General features: G+C 42.1%; 1 pseudogene; it reads left to right on the top strand.

Annotated features, from left to right (window-relative positions):
* The first annotated feature begins 8,232 nt into the window (after positions 1–8,232).
* The window catches only part of LOC131401951 (butyrophilin-like protein 9), a 52,496-nt pseudogene continuing 39,732 nt past the window's right edge, over positions 8,233–20,996 (top strand).

Below are 20,996 nucleotides of genomic sequence, written 5' to 3' on the forward strand. Positions count from 1 at the left end.
CAGTTTGCAGTTGGTCTTTGCCTAGTGATGAGGAGTTGGGGAGATCCAGTGTTCTATTTGCTTCTTCATCAGCTTTCAACCAGCCCTCCATGTTTCAGCCTTCCTCCCCATCCCCCGATTAACTTCTTCTGCTACTAGCTGCTGGCACCCCCCGGGGTTTCTCAGGCTAGATCAGTGGGGCAGCTATGGAAATGCACTACTTAGATCTCCCTTCAGGATATAACTTGCCATTCAGCTGCAATGAGTGCCATTAAGCTAACTGCCTCCATCTGCAGCATTTTCAAGATCTGCTACAGCATTCCAGTTGAGGTGACCTCTTCCCTGGCAGCCCTCAGCAGTGACTGAGCATGCCGATGGTTATAGGGCCTGGCCATTTCTGCCCAATGTAGGCCATTGCTCTGCCCAATGAACTCCACATTGTGTTGGCTGAGTTTTTGTCAGATCTATACCGTAATCGGAAGCTTTTCCTTCCCAATGCTGCTTTCTCCCCCTTCACCTTTTTTCCAATAGACCTTTTGTACTCCTAACTTCATGTCATCTTCTGTTTCTTGGAACACCCAAAGGGACACAGTCGGCAAAGGAGGGGTCTGAGAAAGCAGGAAGTGAGATAGGGTTTGGAGAACTAGATCAGAACTGTCCCACTGTCAGTGAACCTCATCACGTGTGGCATTTGGGGCACGGATAGTCCCTGGTAGAATGTGGGGGCCCGGTTACTAAAACTTTCACCAATTGTGACTTGGGAGATTATTCTGATGCAGAGGAATGCCCTGTGTGGGGCAATATACAGGCAGTTCAAAAGCGTGTGTACGTGTCTGAACCATGGATGCAAGCTATGATTGGCTGGCCATTAGGTTAGACGGTTACACCCGAGAGCAGTTAACAAACAAGTGAAAACTCTCTACTTCACTAGCTGTGAAGCTGCTAAAGCAGGCCAGACGGCTTGCTGAGCAGCTGCCATAGACGCCCTTCACTCCTGCCCTGGGAAACAGAAAAAGCTTGACTACCAGACTCAGAACTTCATTATCAAGAAGCTTCAAAACAACTGCAGCCAGGCCGGCCTGGTGGCTTAGCGGTTAAGTGCGCGTGCTCCGCTACGGGCGGCCCGGGTTCGGATCCAGGGCGCGCACCCATGCACCGCTTCTCTGGCCATGCTGAGGCCGCGTCCCACATACAACAACTAGAAGGATGTGCAGCTATGACATACAACTATCTACTGGGGCTTTGAGGAAGAAAAAAGAAAAGGAGGAGGATTGGCAATAGATGTTAGCTCAGAGCTGGTCTTCCCCAGCAAAAACGAGGAGGATTAGCACGGATGTTAGCTCAGGGCCGATCTCCCTCACAAAAAAAAAAAAAAAAATTGAAGCCAAAGATAGGTAACTTGTTGGAAAACTTGGGACACCGACGCATGGGATGGGGACAGCTGGATGGATGCCCGCAAAGATTCTGGCTCCTGAGACCCCTCTGAACACTGAGAGCCTACAGAGGTTGCCCACCTTTCTTACTAAAAGCTAACACTCCTCCCACACAGAAAGCCACTGCAGCGAGTGCTTCTGAATAAAGCAACAGAGAGCCCTCTCAGAAACTTATCCCACCTCCTCTCATGGCAGTCACGCCAATAACTAGGGTTAAGTCACAGCATAATCTACATGGGAATGTGCTAGGCCTGATCTATACCCCAAAGAAGCTGCCAGAATGAGTCAGCATATATTGGCAGGAAAAAGGGAAGTTTTTAGGACTGGATTTTGAGGGTGCCTAGTCAAGAGACCTAGCATATAAGATTGGATAATGGTGAGCTTATTGACTTGGAGGCACTCTTGAGATATGGGGTGTAACACCATGGCAGGCCCCAGGCGCAAACTCCCCGTTAGGATGGTTCCTAGAAGTCTGGAGAAAGTAATAGCCTGTGCTGAGAGATCTTGAAATGCTTAAATTGCCATGGCAGTCAGTGGAGGGCGGGATTAAAAACCTCAAGGGGAGTGGGCAGGCTGGAGTGCATATATTATGTGAGGCCAGAAGCCCTTAGGGAAGATTATGGGAGGGGCCAGAGGATACATCATTCACCAAGGCCTTCAGTAAGAGAGACATCCTGGTAAAAGAGACACCACCCTCACCACGAAGTTCAGTGACAGTTCACCTCTGAGGGCCAGGGCTCACAGTAGGAGATGCTATCACAGAGCTTGGCTTATTAATAGCAATGGGAATGATGGGGCCCAGAAGCATAGTAGATCCAGGAGGCAGAACTTAATGCCAGAAGTCAGAGTAGTCACAATTATCAGAATGACTGGCAAAATCAGAGTGATAGCCAAGGGAGCTTGACCTAGAAAGAGTTGTGGAGATGTTTTATAGAACCCAGTGCTCCTAGGGGAAAAATAAATGGGCAGGGAATAAAGGTACTACCTAATATATGTAATCAAAGAAAGCGAGAGTGGATGAGGGTGGTCACTACAATAAAAAGTGTCACGATCTCTTGTCCAGTTTCCAGATCTGAGTCAATTTTCAGACCCAGAACCTACTGACTATAAAGGTGGCCAAGTCCTGGAGGAAAGGACCCCACAACTCTATGGCAAGTATATACTGTAATAATTCTTCTAGTCCTTCCTCAAAGGGACCTACACCATTTTCTCAGGTGACTGCACACTGAGAAAGGGGGAATATCTAGACATTTCAGGAAAAATTAGACACAGGATCTGAGTTGACATTGATACTTAGAGACCCAGATTATCATCTTGGTCTCCTCATTAAGAGTAGGAACATACAGAAGCCAGGCAATAAATGGCCAAATCCTGGCTCAGAGTAGGTACACTGGGTCCATGGAAACACCTAGTGGTCATTTCCTCAGTCCCTGAAGGTTACAACTGTGAGTAACATACTTGGCAGTTGGAGTAATCCCCACTTTGGGTTTTAGCTCCTGAAGTAAGAGCTGTTACAGTGGGGAAGGCCAAGTAGAAGTCTTGGAAATTGATACCCAGCCTGCTTCAGCCAAAATAAACCAAAAACAATGTATCATATTTTGGGTGTGCATGGCAGAGATTAGCGCCACTCTTAAGGATCACAAGAATGCCTGGGTGGAGGTCTGTGATGGTTAATTTTCTGTGTCAACTTGACTGGGCCACAGGGTGCCTGGACATTTGGTTAAACACTTTGGGTGTGTCTGTGAGAGAGTTTCTGGATGAGATTAATATTTGAATTGGTAGACTGAGCAGACTGTCCTCCCCAAGGTGGGTGGGCCTCATCCACTCTGTTGAAGGCCTGAATAGAACAAAAAGGCTGAGTAAGGGAGAATTTGCTTTCTCCTCTTGTCTTCAAGCGGGGACATCAGTCTTCTGCCTTTGGACTCAGACGTGGACCGGAACTTATACCATCAGCTCTCCTGGTTCTCAAGTCTTTAGACTGGGACTGAAACTATACCATAGGCTCTCCTGGGTCTCCAGCTTACTGACCATAGATCTTTGGACTTCTCAGTCTCTATAACTGCAGGAGCCAGTTCCTTGGAATAAATTTCTTTTTATATATACCCTATTGGTTCTGTTTCTCTGGAGAACCCTAATACATGGTCCCTATCATATCTCCATTTAATTCACCTCTCTGCCCCCTGCAAAAACTGGATGAATTCTGGAGAATGACCCTAGACTACTGCAAGCCCAACCAAGTAATAGCCCTGATTGCAGGTGTCAGACTCAACCTGTCTCTTTATTAGAGCATATTACTATGGCTTCAGTCTCACAATTTGGGGTAAAGCAAACTGAGCACAGAACCTTCTGGATGTTTATGCTATTTTCTTTCTTTCTTTTCTTTCTTTTTTTTTTTTTTGCTGGGAAAGATTCATCCTGAGCTAACATCTGTCGCCAATCCTCTTTTTTTTTTCCCCTCTCCCAAAGCCCCAGTACATAGTTGTATATTGTAGTGGTAAGTCCTTCTAGTTTTTCTGTGTAAGCCACCACCACAGCGCGGCTACTGACAGACAAGTGGTCTGATTCCACCCCCGGGAACTGAACCCAGGCTGTCGAAGGGGAGCGCACTGAACTTTAACCACTAGACCATCAGGGCTGGCTCTCCTTCTTTCTTTCTTTGTTTTTTTCTTTCTTTTTTTTTTTTTTTTTACAGTTGTCTCATCCACACCTCATTTATCTGAATATTTTTAGCTAGTTATCTTTCAGTTTTTCAAAAGCATTCCACAAAATTTTCACAGAAAAAACTGTTTACCTTCTTAGTTCATCAATTTACATAATTTTTTTCAATTACATAATTGAAATAACAAGTACAACTAGAATTAACAGGCTTAAGAACAAACACATCATCTCTTAAAATATACAATTCAACTCACAGGAGCAAAAATGTATGTTGCGCTAGAGTAGCTTGCCAGCTGTAAGCTGTTAGAGATTCCGCATACCAACGACAGCAGTGTGTTTTAGAGATGGAATGGGGAGGGTCGGTCCTTCATTCTAAGGAGTTATGGTGGATTTAAGATTAAATGGAGCTCAGTTGTAAGTGTTTACACTCAGAAAGGACAAGATTCTCCTCTCCTTCTCCCCAGCCCTGTGTGTTTGTATGTGTCTACTGGGGCGGGGGGGCAGCGACGGTAGACAAATGTACTTTTGCTCTTTTGTTCTTGTCAACGTTAAACAGATCTGATCTTATCATTTCCCTGCTCCCAAACCACCATCAGTCCCCACTGCCTTCAAGACAAATAAAAACTCCTTAAAAGTGGTGTATAAGGCCCTTCACCACCTCAGACTCCCTAACTTTTCAGTCATATATCTACCTCGTGCCATTTCCCCCACCAACCCTCCTGTCATGCCGAACCAGAGGAGATCATGCTCTTTCACTTACCCATGACCTTGCCACTCAGACTAGAATGAATTTTTCCTTCTTTTTAGGGTGACTACATAATTTGCTGTCCAAACTGGTACACATTTGAGAATGAAAGGGGACACTAACCAGATGGGACAATGGGAAAACACATACAAACTGGGGTAGTTCTGTGTAAACAGGCCTATGGTCACCGTGCTCATTGTAGGCCCATTGATTTCCTCATTTCTGTGATCTCAGTGCCTAACACTCAGTGGGTGCTCCAAAAATCTTAGTTGAAATTGATCACATATTCTACGACCTTCCCCTATTGTTGTTGTTATTTTCCTCTCCAACCTTGGTCACCACTAATACATATAGAAACTTTGTGTGAATTACAGCATGTGCCCTTTCTTCCTAGCAGACTACACAGCGAGTGGACACAAGCTGGGTTTCAGCCACCACTTTCCCTCACATGGGCATTTTTGTATAGTGAGAAAAGTACTCAATGTGTCTCCAACTATTTATCCTGTATAAAAATTAAGTGGTTGTGGAAGATACTGAAGCACTCTACTAAAATATATGTCAGATGACATTTGAAATCTGGATGAGAGAAGATGCCAAATGAAATTTGTAGTAAGAAGAGCAAAGAATCAAACATTTATCTGGAATTTTATGCAGAGTGAACATAAGAGGACTGTGAAAATCTATTCGGGAGTAATAAATTTGCTTCACATTGAAACAGGGAAATATTTTACAAGTGGAACACAGGGCCATAATATTATTCAGAGAAAGCGTACTATCAATATCAATCTAAGAAAAAGAAAAAAATGATATTCTTATCACTTGGAAATGGGCTATGATAACCTTATGTATAAAACGTCTATTTTATTTTAAGAAACCTATCTTAAAAAACAAGCATCCAGTACTTTTTTGGTTGTTCAATACTTTCATAGTACCTACATTTAAAGATACTAGCCATTAGGCACTTAAAACAACAAAAACAAGTTCAAACGTCTTGTCCTTTAAGAACCTGCCTTTCCTTTTAAATCTATCTATGTATCCCACTCCTCTATTACCATTCTTTACATCTAGAACACCACATATTTTAATTTTTAAGTTGCTTGTATTAAAACAGTAATTAAAGAAATAATTTTTTAAAATGGACTCAATTTAAAATTCTAATCTCCATTAGGTTCGTTTTGAAAAAGTCTAAATAATTAAAGTTCATTAAGAAATCAAATAGTTTTGAAAGGCTAACAGTTAAAAAGTCCTGTGCCTTGTCTCTCTTCTCGCCATCTCTCTTCTCTCCATCTCTGGTCCCTGTTTCCCAGAGGCAAACACTTTTCAGCTATGAAAGCTGTTTCTTCTGTCAGCAAGCTCCATCTTTATTTGAGGCTCTTTTGTTGCTGGTTACAAGCAAGGCTTAGTTTTAGGCTAAGTTGTCACATAGAATAGATCCTCCTCATTCATTAGCACCCTTACCAAACCACAACCCCCACCCACTGAGATTTCACTAAAAGATACTACCTAGTTTGCCATCCTTTATAGCCGGGTTTCTCAACAATGGCATTATTGTCATTTTGGGCCAGATAATTCTCTGTTGTGGGGGGCTGTCCAGTGCATTGTAGGATATTTAGCAGTATCCCTGGCCTCTGCCCAATATATATCAGTAGCAGCCCCCACCCAAGTAATTGTGACAACCACAAATGTTTCCAGATCCTTGCCAAATATCCCCTGAGGTGCAAAATCTCCACCCACCACTGCCCTGTTAATAACCACTATTTTCTAAATAAATATTCTGGCCTCTCCACACTTCATCTAAACCAAATGTCATGAGTGAATGCAGTGTTAACACAATGATGTCCATAGTTTTTCAATACTAATGGCACATTAGAATCATCTTTTTAAAAGGGGAGCTTTGAAAGAACGCATATGCCAAGGCCCCACCTTAGAACAATGGAATGAAATCTCTTAAGGTATGTCTTGAGCATTTTTCTTTTTCTTTTTTTTGGTGAAGAAGATTAGCTCTGAGCTAACATCTGCTGCCAATCTTCCTCTTTTTGCTAAGGAAGATTAGCCCTGAGCTAACAGCTGCGCCCATCTTCCCCTATTTTTGTACATGGTTTGCCACCACAGCATGACTTGATGAGCAGTGCATAGGTCCGCAGCCAGGACCTGAACCTGCGAACCCCAGGCCACCAAGGCAGACTGCGCGAACTTAACCATTACACCACCAGGCCGGCCCCTTGAGCATTTTTATTTTAAAGCTCCTTAGATAATTCTAAACTTCGGCACAGCTGAGAACTACCTTCTTAACATATTACTCTTCCCAGGAATATATGGGAATATATTCAAATAGATTTCTACCAAGACTTTTCAAACATTAGTAGAGCATGAGGCATGTATCTGGGGAGTAAAAGACTCACAGAAATTCTCAAGCTACACCAATTAAGTGTCTATAGCCCATAACAATAAACAGTGATATCTAGTGTTCAGTTCCCGATTGCGGAAAAAAAAGATATGTGTGTTAATTCTTACAGCTAACTCTAATATATTCAACCTCTCTTTCAAAGGGATATTTCCCATTGTCTTTGAAACACCTTAAATCTGTCACCTAAACAAACAAAAATCCACAAGCCCCCCAAAAAAAACAAACAGAACAATTCATATTCACTCTCAAGTCAAAGTCAAACTGTCTGAGAGAGAAATTTAGACTCACTGATTCCATTTCTTCATTTATCACATCCCACTCCAATCTGGCTTCTGGTCCTATTATTCCAACAAAATAGTTCTTGCTAAGGTAAATGACCCTTATGTTACTAAATCTAATGGATATTATTCAGGCCTTAGTTCACGTGACTTCTCAACAGCATTGGACACTACTCACCACTCCTTCCTTGAATCATTTATGCCTTTGTCTTCCATTGCACAACACCCATCCGATATCTGCAACTCCTTAGCCAGCTCATCTTCCTCTACCTAGCCAAAAATTAATTTAAATTCTTCATTGCACACTCCTAGGTTGTCTGCTAAGTCTATTTCATGTATCCTCAAGACTTTAATTTCTCCCTACATACTCAACAGTTAGTTTTCAGTCTAGATCTTACTTCTCAGCTCTAGACTTCTATCCAAAAGCCTCTTGGATGACTCAAAGGCATCAGAAACTCAGTAAGTCCTACACCAATGATCTCCACACCTACTCATCTCCAAACACATTACCTTTCAAACGGATGTCATCAATCAGCTCCATCCCATTCCATTGTATGTACAGCTTCCCTCCTCCTCCTGACCTTGAATCCAATTGCATCAACAAATCCCTCCTCGCGCCCAGTGGGGAAGGGGAGCCAGCAGGGAGCTTTCGTTGCGCGGGCGGCGGCGGCGGCGGCGGCGGCGCTTGCTCTCTCGGCGTTCTGGCGGCTGCCGGGAGCGGATAAGCGGCGGGAGCGGGAGCGCGCACGTGGCTGCTGCGGCGACGACGACGGCTCGTTCCTTCTCGCTCTGGCTGCCCTGGCCGTTGGTGCTTCCATCATGAATGGATTGTTGGATCCGCTCCGCAAGGGGTCGCGCGTGGGAGCCGCGGGCTGGGGCTTCCCCCTCCCCCTCACGGACTCCTGCTTCCCCCGAGACGCCCGGAGCCCGAGGACTCACCCGGCGGCGGAGACCGCGGGCTGGGCGCGGGGGAGGCCGCCGACCTGAGTGGGCTCCTTCCGCCCCCACGAAGCCTGCACGGCCGCCGGTAAGAAAGGGGGCGGCGGGCGGGTCAGGACGTGGCGGGGAGGCCGGGAGCCGGCCGGGCGGGGGCGGGGGCTCCGGGCGAAGGCCGGGGCGGCTCTGCGAGGGCGGCGGCGGCGGCGGCGGCCGGGCTGGGCGCGCGGGGGGCGCGTGAGTGGCGCGCGGGGGGCTCCGCGGAGCGCGTCCTAGCGCCGGCGGGCGGCGGAGCCCGGGCCTCCTCGGCGTGGGCGCGGCGGGGCCGCGAGGGCAGAGCCGCGGAGCGCGAGCGGCGAGCGCTTGGCCGGCGCGTCGCCCACGCCGCGACCCGGCCTCCCGGCACGTGGGGGGCGGCGGCGAGGGGGAGGGGCGGCGGCCCAGGCGAGCCCGGGAGGGCGCGGAGCGGGGCGGCGGGAAGTGTGAGGCGGGAAGAGAGACTCGGGGACCGAGAGGGGGGCCCTGGGAGGGACGGGGGTGGGAGTGTGCGTCCGGCCGGGAGACTGACTGGAGCGAAGCTGCGATGGACGGAGGCGGGAGGAGGAAGGCTTCCAGCCTCCTTTCGAGCCCCGCTTGGGAAACTCAGCAGGAGCAGAGCAGCTGTTCGAGGACCGGGCACAGGGGAGGAGGGTTGGGGAGGTTTGACTTCATTGTTGAGACGCGGGAAAGGCTGGAGAGAGCTGCGTGCGCCTGGAGCTTCAGCACTCAGGGCTGTGAGCAGGGCCTCAGAAAGAGGACTGACTCGGGGAAGGCAGATGAGGGGGAAAAAGGAAGTTAGAATGTCCAGAGAAAGCCGTTTTGAGGAGCGAAAGGAAGGTGGAAAGGAAAGAACGAACAGAGGAGTGAACTTTCTCAACGCAGAGAGACTTTCGGGAAAGAGGCGGTTTGTTAGAGTCCCTAGATTTTTAAGACTTGTTGAACAGTAAAGCTCTTTGACGGGTTGGAATTAATATTTAACATGAGGAATAAATGTTGTGTGGAACAGTTACTTTTTGGATAACCAGTTCTTGCAAAGAGTCTACTGGACCTTAGTCTCTGGAGAATTAAAATCTCGATCTAGATGTAGAGTTTGCTGTGATGAAGTTGGCAACAGCCTGTTTTCCTCCTCTTTTTTTGTGGAATGGAAATCATCGTAGGACTGAATTCTCTTTGCTGAGGTCGGAGGACAGCTCTGCTCTCAGTCGGCTGTCTTGGTCCTTTCTGGCTGGGGAAGGATCTGACGTCTCCTTCCCCCGCTTCTTCCTCTCCCTCCGCTGCCAGAGATCTCCTTGGTTTATTCGTGGATGGCTTGTAGGTGACTCTCCAGTGTTGTGCTGAAATCTTAAAAGGTGGGAATGCTGTGTCTTGGTCAGTGATTTCTGCCCCAAACCTGTTACTTAAAAAATCATAGTGTGTATTCCATTACCTTTTTTTTTTTTTAATGGAATCTCCGCAAGTCCAACCTGGATAAATATGATTTAAATTTTATCATTCCACTCTCGGCTTACCTGTGAAAGTACACGTTTATTTTGACCTGTACAGTTTTTGCGAAGATTGTATGATACCCTTTTATTCTTCTGTTCTTATGTGAGCATTTTCAAAACTTTGTCTCATTCAAGTGTATGAAGTTCTTGGTGATATGAATTAGTGTTTGATTAAAGGTAATCTTTTCCCCCCTTACTTGGTTTGACAAAGTATCTAATAAGACTCCGTTTTCTATTCTTGGAGTGTATGTATATGTTATATATTACCATTATTCTTTAGTTAGCTAGTTATCCATAATGTGTGTATATGTATCGCTACACAGCTGCAGTTAGTCTAAAAGTTTTATCACTCAGCAGATATTCTGATTTCTTCTGTCAAAAATAAGCACTGGTGTGCTATAAATTCTAGTAAGTAGTCAGGAATGTAGTTAATGGAAGCCTAGGTATTTCTGATTGGCCTAGGTAGATTTGTATAAGTTCTAAATAGACTTATCTTTTTCTCTACAGGAAGTTTTCTTATTTTCTTAATATGTTTTCTTTAGGTGAATCAAAAAGGGTCCCAGGAAACCTGTGAATGTTGAAGAAAATTCGTCTGTGAAATTTTGGTATTCAAGGAGGAGTCGTATTTATATTCATCTTTTAAACTGGGAAGATATATATTTTATTTTAAAACTTCTTGATATTTACAATGAATGGACACAGTGATGAAGAAAGTGTTAGAAACAGTAGTGGAGAATCAAGGTAAGCACTTTATTATCAAGTATTTATTATGAAGAGAATGGAAAACTTGTGTGACTCTTTTTAGTTTTCTTAGTAGATGGCAGTTTTCAGGTTCAAATTCTTCCTCTTAGGTATCCAAACAGTAAAAAGTTTCTAATATAAGGAGCTTTGTTGATAATACAGGTTTTAATTATTTTTTTCCTTTGAGATACACAAAGAAGAATTTAAGTATAGAAGTTTGGGTTACTTAAATCTCCTTGGAGGTATATATTGTTTGGGTTAATAACTGAAGCTAGAACAAGTAGGAAAAGAGATTTAAATTGATTTGACTGTTAGTGCACTCTCTAAATAAGGGCAATAAGAATTTCTTTCCTCATCTTTTTCTGGCATTTTATCTTCTACCTGTGCTGTCCAATATAGTAGCCACTAGCCACATGTGGCTGTTTAAATGTAAATTAATTAAAATTGCACAATATTCAAAATTCAGTTAGTCACACTAGACACATTTCAAATGCTGAATAGTCCCATGTGGCTAGTGGCTACCATGATGGACGGTGCAGATAGAAAACATTACTATCACTACAAAAAGTTCTTTTTGACAATGCTGATCTGGATATTTGTTAAAGTATTGTTGCAACTCTTTTTTCCTCCTATTTTCTTTAATTTGAGTTTTAATTATATATGAGTGAGTTAAGAGTTCTTACTTGGGCCATGTCTTTTTAAGGAAGATATAGTTTATGGGATTAAGCCATATTAAGCTATTTTAATGTGAAAGAAGCCTCTTCAAATACAAAGACTCTTTAAATTCTTCTGTAGCCCCCAAATTTTAAGTTATCTGCATATTAATAATAAAGTCCGTGTAGTTATATATACTCATTGTATGTAGAGATCAGGAATATGGACATTGGAGTGAGACTGCCTGATTACTTATCCTGGTTCTACTTCTGGTTAGCTCTGTGAATTAGGACAAATTATTTAACCTCTGGGGCCAGCCCCATGGCCTAGTGCTTAAGTTTGGTGTGCTCTGCTTCAGTGGCCCGGGTTCAGTTCCTGGGCACCGACCTACATCACTCATTGGTGGCCATGCTGTGGCGGCGACCCACATACAAAATAGAGGAAGACTGGCACAGATGTTAGCTCAGGGTGAATCTTCTTCAAGCCAAAAGAGGAAGATTGGCAACACATCTTAGCTCAGGGCCAATCTTCCTCAGCAAAAAAAAAAAGAGAGAGAGAGAGAGAAAAAGAAAAAATTAACTTCTGAGGCTTTGATTTTTGCAGTTTTGAAATGGGGATTACGGTATTATTTATCTTATTTGAAGTTGAAGATTAAGTGAGATGCTACATCTAAAGGTGTTAATATAGTTGCTGATATAATGAGCACTCAATATTTGCTTATTATGATTAGCATTATGTTTTATGTAACATAGGGTACTAGATAACTAAAACATTAATTATAGTGATAGAGAAATGTGATGGACAAGAAACAGGAAAGTTTTGGCAGTTAGGAGGGTTTCAGAAAAAATGTTGGGGTAGAAAATGAAGCAGTGGTATATGTATTTGACCTGAGACTTGGGATTTTCTGGTCATTCTAGGAATACTTGAGTTTATCAGCTTTCACAGGTGCACTGTTTGGATAACAAGAACATCATAGAGAAGAAGGAGTAGTTACACGGAAAGCAGCATGATTTAGCAGAACAAGTGTTGGTCTGGAGTTACAAAACCTGAGTTGACACCATCTAACTAGTTCTCTGAATGATTTCTCAACTGTAAAGTAATTGAGTTGAACTAAATGATTTTGAAGTTTCATCCTATCACTTTTACAACGTGTAATAAAATTTTAGATAACAGAGTTTCTGGTGATTCTAGTCAAACTCTGTTATCTAAAACTTTATGAATCTCCAGAGTTGAGAGGTAAATTAGAAGACTTTTGAATCTCAGTTTTGATTCAGATCTCTACAGGTATATTGACTATAGTAAGTGAATAGGAGAGTCACATTGTCCCGCATTGTCTTATTCATTAGTGAGCAATGAAATGGTTGATAGGTAGAAATACCTAGAGGAGACACAGGAACAAAGCTACCTGGAAAATAGGAAGTAAGCCTCTTGAGAGTAAATCCTCTTGTTGAGTATGCGGAGAGATCGCGTGCTGTTATATTCTGACCGCTTACCTGTTCCAGTAATCTTTTATATATTTTACTGCCATATCTAAAGCAAAGGTGAGTAGTAAGTCAAATTAGATGGTATAGTTGAAAAAAGTTAAACCCTGTGAAAGCAGATTTGCTTACAGGAGTCTTATTATGCATACTCATTTAAAATAATTGCAAAGCATATTCTGTGATTATTCTGAGTCATCATTTCTACCATACAAGGTATGTGCTTCTGAGAAGTGTGATTGTCGAGTTATCTAATTCTTTCAACTGCCTTGGTGTTTGTTTATCAGGAGGAGGAAGACCTGCTTCTATTTTGCTTTCATTTTCTTCCTCACGGCTGTTATGCTAATCTTTTCCTTTGCTCTACTGTCATTGTTACTAACCCTGAGAGCCCCTCCCCAAAGCTTTTATAACAAGGCAGTACAGAGAAGGGAGATTGTGCCTAGTTAGTTAAAAGAGTGAGGAGGTGAACTTTATAGACATAGGGATTTTCTTGCAAACAGCAAAAGTTTCAGTAACTACGAATGTTAATATAGAGTGATGAGAGGAGAAATATGCTCTCCTTTTGAAATTAATATACATTGTAAATAGTTTTTAAAGTAAAATTTGATTTTTATTGGCTAGAATTTTTAAATGTATTTTTGCTTTAGCGTTTCTTTTTTCCTTTATGAAAATAAAGTTTATGAAATGAAATAGACTTAAGAAGTCATTTAGCATTTTTGGTTGGTATAATTAGCTTTCTACTAAAAAAAATGGTTTTTTGATTCTTTCCATGTGGAAAGCTCTCTATAACCATTGACTGAAGGGAAGAAGAATACATAGGAAAATGTCTCTTGGCCTATGCTATAAGGGACAGTTTTGAAACTTATTTACTAAGAAATCTGGGTCAGGATGCACCTGTACATCAGTTTCAGCTCAGCACAAAGTTTATTATGTAACTGAAGTTAAGCTTTCTGAAGATACTATGGGAAGATTTCAGAGCATCAGTTCCTCACTGTGTGGATGTGTTGTTATTTGCAACCAAATTTTTCAAATCCTGGGTAGATATTTTTTATTTTAAAATTATCTTGAGTGATGATTTACTCCAGGACTAGATTTATGGGTAAAGACCAGAAATATATTATCATATTTTGCTCATTTTTGGATGATTGATACATGCTTAATACTCAGAAGAATTTCGCTGTTTGCCTGTAGATTAAATTTTTAATAATATGTTTGTCCATGTAAATTTGAGAATTTATTTGAATCCCTTTAATTAGTCTCTGTCTATTATGCTCTTGAAAAATTCTTACAGGGTGAGGCAGGTTGTTAGTGATGTGCTGTAATGGTCTCAACCATTTAGAATTAGTCTCTAGCTGGCAATGGAGCTTTGTTGACTGTAACACTGCAATTTCCTTGGCTTATAGAAAATATTTTAATTGTCGTTTTATGGTTCAAGAATCTTTGGATCTCAGCTTGTAAAGTGTTGTGGGTAGGCAGTGAATAGGGACTATGATCACTGGAAATGTTCTCAATGGAAACCTCCTTTTTAGAAATTCAGAGTTTAAAGGCTTTTTAGAGGCTTTGAGAAGCCCTGGAGCCTCAATGACCTGTGACATTTAAGGAAAACCAGTTCAGAGTGAATTTGAACACAGGGCACAGTTTGCACCATGGATCTGTTAGTGTCCTGTTGAATTCTACTATGGTATACTGTGTTTGGAAACATTGTATTTATGTATACACATACCAGAAAGATTTCTTGCCATCAAAATCAGTTAGTTTCTTTCACTAAATAAATTTGAACAATTTTTAAAGTCAATACCAGTTAAAATGGTGTTTGCTGAGCTTATTTTGCAGTTATCTCAGAGTTTTAAAAAAAATGTCGTTTTTTAAATTTCCAAAGTTTGTGTTAAGAAACATTTTAAGGAGGATGGGAAAGTGAAATCACAAAGCCAGAATGGCTCGAAATCATTGAGTTAAGGAAACTGGTTTTTAAAATTTTCTGTGATGTCATTAATTGCAGGAAAGTATGACTCTCTTACATCTCATTTTTTGTTATTCCCTATTTCTCAGTTCAGCATGTGCTTTCTTCATCTTTTCCTCTTTTTTCTCTCAAATATCCTGTATATGCTACTAAATCTAAGATCATCTAAGATCGCTTCTTATCCTTTGAAAACTCAATAAATCGTTAAGCAGGAGCCTTAGTAATAGGATACTCTGTTTCCAAATAGAATTTACCAAATTAAAATTTTCACACAATTTCCTAGGATTGTGGTTAATCTAGGTTACTGTAAAGTATTTAGGCTTTTTTAACTGATAAGGCTAAGAGAATTGTATATGACTTGACTTTGCAAGACATTACTTTTATCTACATAGGTATGAGATCACGTGGGGGCAAACATTAATGTGTAGTTACCCCTTTTTTGTACAGTAGCCTCCCCTTATCCACGGGGGATGTGTTACAAGACCCCAAGCGGATGCCTGAAACTGCGGATAATACAGAACCCTGTATATACTATATTCTTTCCTATGCATTCATACCTGTGATACAGTCTAATTTATAAATTAGGCACAGTAAGAGATTAACAACAATAATAAAATAGAACCGTTATAACCATATACTGTAAAAATAGTTCTGTGAATGTGGTCTCTCTCTCTCAAGATACCTTATTGTACTGTACTCACCCTTCCTCTTGTGAGGATGTGAGATGATACAATGCCTACATGTTGAGATGAAGTGAGGTGAATGATCTAGGCATTGTGATGTAGCGCTAGGTTAATATTGACCTTCTGACAATACATGAGGAGGATCATTCAGCCATGATGATGTTGATGGTTGGATGTCATAAGCAGATGATGTCCATGGTTGTTAGAACACAAGCACTGTCATACTGCGATAGTCAATCTGATAACTGAGATAGCTGCTAAGTGACAATGGGCAGGTAGCTTATGCAGCGTGGATACGCTGGACAAAGGGATGATTCACGTCCCAGGTGGGATGGAGCAAGATTTCATCATGCTACTCAGAACAGCACGAAATTTAAAACTTACGAAGTTGGGAATTTTCTATTTAATATTTTCAGACCACAGTTGACTGCAGGTAACTGAAACTGTGGAAGGCAAAACTGCGTATAAGCGGGGAAGACTGTACTGTTGAAATAGTTGCTTATTTAAGATCTTGACGACTGGTGGGTTACATATGATATAGTTGGGTTTAAAAATAAGAGTATTTTTTGTGGTGAAGAGATAAAGAATAGATGGAGAAAACTTTTTTGTATTTTTTTAAGGAAAATTTAAAAACATGCAGAAATAGAAAAGTTGCAGCCCAAATTTCGGTCCTTGGACCAGCAGCATTGGCGTCACTTGGGAGCTTGTTCAAAATGTAAAACCTTGGCCCCTACCCCAGACCTTCTGAATCAGAATCTTCATTTTAACAAGATTCTCCAGTAATTCGTCTTCATATTAAATTCATACGCATATATATGAAGCGGTTCATTCAGCACCTTGCCGCTTTTTTTGTTACTGATGTTGTTATACATCGTTTTTATTTTCTGGGAACTCCCAAAGAACGGTGTCATAGGCCCTGCCATCAAGAGGCTGGGTACATTTCATTGCTCTAGAAACAATAATGCAACCAATAATCATTGAGCTCTTAACTCTGACTGAGCCAGGCACGGTGCACAGTACATGGTGCATTATGTGAATTTTTCACAGTTCATCCTCACAAAACTCCTGTGATGTTCACAGTATTATGAGTCCCATTCTCTAGAAGGAGAAACCAGATTTATGACCATTAAAAAAAATAAAAAAAAAGAAGCTATTGGGGCCAGCCTGGTGGTGTAGTGGTTAAGTTCACATGCTCTCCTTCCGTGGCCCAGGGTTCGCAGGTTCGGATCCTGGGCGCAGACGTATGCACCACTTATCAAGCCGTGCTGTGGCAAGTGTCCCACAGAAAATGGAGGAAGATGGGCACAGATGTTAACCCAGGGCCAGTCTTCCTCAGCAAAAAGAGGAAGATTGGCAGCAGATGTTAGCTCAGGGCTAATCTTTCTCACCAAAAAAAAAATAAATTTCAAACTTCACTTGGATTTCATTGACTTTTCCGTTAATGCTCTCTTTCTATTCCAGGATTTAACCCAGGGTACCATGTTATGTCTAATTGTCAGCTCTCTCCAGTGTCCTCTGTTCTGTGAGAGTTTCTTAGCCTTTGTTTGATTTCCTTAACAGTCATCAGAAGTACTGGCTAGGTGTCCTGTAGAATGTCCCCCAGTTTGGATTAGTCTGATATTTTTGTTAGGATAAACTAGGGTTATCAGTTTTTAGCACGAATATCACAGAGATGAAGTGTTCTTCCAGTCACATCGTATGGGGAGCATAATATCCACGTGACATTACTGTTGATGATAACGTCCATCACTTGGCCAAGGTAGTATTTGCCAGGTTTCTCCACTGTAAAGTTACTGTTTGTTTTTCCCTTTCCGTGCTGTATTCTTTGGAAGCAAGTGACTGTGTCTGGCTCACTCTCAAGGGGGTGGAGGGAGTGGGAATTAAGTTCCATCTCCTGCTGGGAGGGAGTGTCTACATATATTATAATGGAATTCCTCTGTAGAGAAGTCATTGCTCCCCCGTTTAGTCACTCATTCATTTATATAAGCATGGACTTATGTACATGTATTTTATACTTTGGGCTATAATCCAATAAATTTATTTTGTTGCTCAAATTGTTCTAGCCTTGCCCGTTGTGAGCTTTCTTTCGAGTTGGCTTCTGTGTCCTTTTTACACATTCCCATTCTTTTGCCCTCGAGTCACTCATTTCTCCAAAGAGCTCTGGTCCCTTTTATTGGAGAAAAGGGTATTAGAAAGCAGATTTGGGTGCTGGGTATGCTCATTGCTACTCAGGTGTCACTACTTCTAGGCTCTCTCAGCAGACAAAGCAGACAGAGCTAGTAACATATGTATATATAGTAAACCACGTATATCGGCATATCTATAGTTCTTTCTGTGTCTGTCCATCTGTATACATATTAAGGTAAACTTGAGTTTGTACTGATGTCTCCAGCTATAATCCTGAACTACAGGATTCATCCTAACCTTCCTTTCTTGCTCCTTTATAATTTCTATCTCCAACAGAGAAACCTGGTTCCCACCATCCTCTACCTGCCATCCATACTCTTCACCCTCAGCATATGGGTAAAGCAGTTGCAGAATTTCTAGGCTCTTCTCACAGAAGAAACAAATTTATCAACTAGAATACAGTGTTTACGTACAGTGTACAGTTCCTATTATATTTAGCCTTACGGTTTCTAGTCAAAACACCCGTTTTCCAAAGTTACTCAAGTTAGCTTCTGCCCCCCAACCCCCTTCAGTATGATGATATCATAAATTTATAATAATGTTAGATTCATTTGTCACAGTTTGCATTCCATCCTGGGATACTCAGTCACATGGGTTGATTTTTTTTAAACTTGCACGTATTACATACACTCTGTGCTACACGGTTTTGTGGGCTTTGACAAATGCATAGAATCATTTATTCTCCGCCACAGTACTGTCAGAATGATTCCTGGCTACCACTGATTTGTTGTCCTTGCCTACAGTTTTGCCTTTTCCAGAATGTCATACGATGGAAGCATGCAACATATGGCTTTCTGTCTCTTTCGCTTAGCAAAATGAGTTTGATGCAAATTAAGGTATAATTTACATGCAGTTTAACGTACAGATCTTAAGTGTACAGTTTAATGCATTTTGACAAATGCATACACCTGTGTAACCTATTCCTCTATCAAGATATAGAACATTTTTCTCACCCCATAAAGTTCCTTCTTGTCCCTTCCCAGTCAATCCCAGCTACTGCCTCACTTCCCTCACCTCACACTTTGATGCAACCACTGTTCTGATTTTTTACCCCAACAGAGATTATTTTCTGCCTGTTCTAGAAACCTATATAAATAGAATCATATAGTATTTATTCCTTTCTGTCTGGCTTCTTTTGCTTGGCATATTCCTACAAAAAATTTTAATTAATTCACAGTAGAAGATGAAATACATATACAGTCTTTCCTATATACCAGGAAGTTTCATAAGTGCTTTACATATATCAACCAATTGAATCCTTAATACAAGTCTACGAAGTAGGCACTCTCATGTTCCCATTTTACAGATGAAGAAACTGGAGCACAAAACATGTTACTTGCCTGAGGTGAGCAGGTTATTAAGTGGTAGAGTCTAGACTTGAACGCAAATGGTCTCTCTCCAGAGTCCATACTCTTAAACTCTATGCTACAGAGCACTGCCTGAGTACCAGGTATGATTTGTGGCATAAGATCTACAGTAATGGATCACACACACAGTCGTTGCCATCATGGTGCTTACAACCTAGTGGGGGTTGGGATGGAATAAATATTAGTCAAATAAATAAGTATATATAGAGTTAATTGGATGGTGATATGTGCTATTGAGATGAATATCTCCCAATAATGATAAGAAATGTGGGAATTGGAGACTTGCTCATTTATCTGGAGTGAGAATGAATGCCTCTCTGTTCAGGGGACACTTGAGCAGAGACCTAAGTGAACTGAGAGTGAGCCATGTGGCTACATTGGGGGATATCAGTCTAGGCAGTACAGAGACCCTGACATTGAATTGTGCTGGGGTGAGGGAGCTACAGCAAGACCAGTATGGCTACAGTGGATGGAGCAAATAGGGGAGTGGTGGAAGGTGAGGTCAGTGATGTGATGAATCCTGATTATTTGGGGGCCCTGTAGGAAATGGTACAGACTTTCCATTATGCTCTCCATGCACTGATGTGTCACTAGGCCAGAATGATTCATGTTAACAGGACTAGGGTGTAGGGAAACCAAAGAGGGATACTGCATATTCAGTCACTGGAAGAGCAAGGAAGAAAAGGTGAGGGGAGGGGGGTGAGTCTGGGGTCATAGTGGGCAGAGGGGAGACAGCTGCACCACAGGGGCTGAGAAGAGCTCAAGGGTAACATCTGGACCCCAGTTCTCCTGCAGGGATATAGTCACGGCATGGAGTCACTCTCCTCCATCCCTCTGATCTCCTATCTGGGCTCCCCACTGACCAACCCAAACAGAAGCCTAAGGCAAATGAGCTCTTTGATATAGTCCATCAACCTCCCCAAGCACAGAGCAGCGTAGACTAGAGGGGAGAGTGCCAGTGTTTGCCATTCCTTATATACAGAGTGTTCCTCTGCAGTGTATTTCTCATGTGTGTCTTTAGGGATGAGGGTCCTCTGAAGGGTTTTCCATTTTGATGATATTCATAGAGTTTTCCCTTAGTGTAAATTGTGACGTGACTCCCGAAGGCTAGCTATCACTGAAGGCTTTCCTATAGCTATTGCATTCTTTAGGTTTCTCCCCAGTAGGTCATCTTCTGGCACACAGTAGAGTCAGAGTTTGTGTTGAAGGTTTTACTACATAGAGTGCACTTAGAAGGCTTCTCTCCAGAGTGAGTTAACATGTGGGTTATTGAATGCTACTCCATATTGTCAGATTAGAAGGATGAGGGTGTGCTGAAGGCTTTTCTTCACTGAAGGCCAGACTCCAAGAGGATTCCCAGTGATCTCTGTCTCCTGGTATTCATAGCCTGTGTAGTTCCCTCCCACTCTGTGGCAGGATCAGTCTGGGTGACCAACACAATCCAGATGAAGAGAGAATATGGCCTTCTGAGGCTAGGTCATAAAAGACTTATGGCTTCTGCATGGGCTCTTTTGGATCACTTCCTTTGGAGGGAACCTGCTTCCATATTGTGATGATACTCAGCACCATGGAGAGACCTACATAAGGAGAAACTGAAGGACTCCTGCCAACAACTGGCACTAATTTGCCAGGGATGTGAGTAAGCTACCTTGGAAGTGGACCCTTCAGTCCCAAAGACTTTAGATGACTGCAGTTCTGGTTGACATCTTGTTTCTCATGAGAGATCCTGAGCTAGAACTACATAGTTAATCCATTCCTGAACTCCTGACCTGCAGAAATTGAGAGATAATAAATGCTTGTTGTTTTGAACCACTAAATTTTAGGGATAATTTATTACACGACAAATAATTTATACCTGCAATGTGAGTCCCGAAGATGCCCGAGGGATGGAAGATCAATGAATGCTTTCCCACAGTTATTATATTCATATCTACCTATTATGAATTCTCTTATGCACAGAAAGGTAA

Source organism: Diceros bicornis, assembly GCF_020826845.1.
Source record: "Diceros bicornis minor isolate mBicDic1 chromosome 27 unlocalized genomic scaffold, mDicBic1.mat.cur SUPER_27_unloc_1, whole genome shotgun sequence".
NCBI classification, from domain to species: Eukaryota; Metazoa; Chordata; class Mammalia; order Perissodactyla; family Rhinocerotidae; genus Diceros; species Diceros bicornis.